The sequence below is a fragment of the Corvus brachyrhynchos genome, unplaced genomic scaffold (genome assembly GCF_000691975.1).
Source record: "Corvus brachyrhynchos isolate BGI_N302 unplaced genomic scaffold, ASM69197v1 scaffold47, whole genome shotgun sequence".
In the NCBI taxonomy this organism is placed as follows: domain Eukaryota; kingdom Metazoa; phylum Chordata; class Aves; order Passeriformes; family Corvidae; genus Corvus; species Corvus brachyrhynchos.
The window spans coordinates 657,512-659,185 of record NW_008239292.1 but is presented as its reverse complement, the minus strand read 5'-3'; positions in this window follow the sequence as shown (position 1 = coordinate 659,185).

Here is a 1,674-nt window from a genome sequence, read left to right as displayed (position 1 = left end):
GGGATTTCCCCCATCCCCACGGGACCCCCCCCATTCCTCTGGAGCCCCATCCCAAGGATCGCCCTGTCCCCGTGAATCCTCTCATCCCTACAGACCCCACTCAGAGATCCCGGGGCCGTTCCAGATCCACGGATGCCTTCAGACCCCAACCCACTCCCACTGAAGTCCCTGCAAACCCTTGTGGATCCCCCCAAAATGACCCCTTCGGGATTGCCCCTCGCAGTGGATCCCCTCCAAGTGCGTCCCACGGGAGGGAGGAAGAACACTCCTCACACTTGTCCTTTTGTTTTTTCCTAAAGTTTTATTTTTTATAGTAATGACATGAGAACAGAAACATTATTTTTCACTTTATTATACAAAAAAAAAAAAAAAAAAAGAAAAATAAGGAAAAACAAAAAACCCCAAAAAACTCAAAAATAAACAAAACAAAACAAAAAAAGAACCGAAACCCCAAGCAAACCAGGAAACCGGGGACACGACCCCCGCGTCCCGCTCAGCCGTACAAATTCCAAGTCGGGATCATTATTATTTTTCTTTTTTTTTTTCCTTTTTTTTTTGTCTTTTTTTTAAACCTACAAAAACACTCTTTAAATATTAGAAAAAAAAGATGATTTTTTTTTTTTGGTGTTTTTTTGCCTTTTTTTTTTTAACGTAATTCACAAGAACTTCCATCTAAAGGATCCCGGGATTTTGTGGCAGTGCCAAAATGCACTCAGGAATTCTCTTGCAGCGCAAACGTCTTTCCACCCCCTCCCAAATTGTCGGCGCTGTAAGAATTTTTCTTTTTTATTATTTAATTTTTTTTAACTTTTTTTTTTTTTTTAACAGAAAAAAAGGTGGGGAAAAAAAAGGTGGGGTTGAATTTTTTTTGTCTTTTTTTTTGTACTAAAAACACATCCACTAAAACACGACGGTGCTGGGTACATTCAGCAGAAAAAAAGGGATGGGGGGGTTCCCCTTAGGGGATTTTGGGAGGGGCGGCGATTAAAAATTGGGAAGAAAATGAAAGGAAAATCCCAAATGGATTGGGGGAAGTGGAAGGAGGAAACAGAGGGACAGACAGACGGACACTGGGGGGGGGACACCATCTGGGTTCTCTTCGGGGCCCCGGTCCCGGGGGGGACACGGGGGGATTGTCCGTGCGGGAGCACCCGGGTTCACCCCCTTCCCCCCAGGTTTGGGGTCAGTTTGTCCAAAATGGTGTTTTTTCAGCCCAAACTGAGGCCAGGAAAAAGGGGTGTTGCCCCCACCTCCCCCTCAGCATCGAGGGGTTCCCCAATGTCTTTGTGGGGGATTTGGGGTGCTGAGAGCAGCAAACCTGGGGGGTGTTACAGAGCTGGGGGGGGGGTAGGAACTCCCCTCAAAACCCCAAACCTGCAGCAGAGCCCCCCATCTGCCCCCCCAAGCCCCTGCAGAGATTCGGCTGAAGAGAAAAATGGCTAAATTACAGCCCTAGAGAGAAAAAGCCCCCTCAAGCCCCCCATCCCCTTCTCTGGGGCCCCCCAAATCCTGTTCCCCAGCCCAAGTCCTCTCCAGGGACAGGATGGGGGAGGGGCAGAAAGAACAAATCTTGAGCCCCCCCCAATTAGGGTGGGGGTCCCCAATGACACTGGGTGGGTTTTTGGGGGTGGCACGGGGTGGGGGGACAGAACCCTGCAGGGAGGTGCCGTGGGA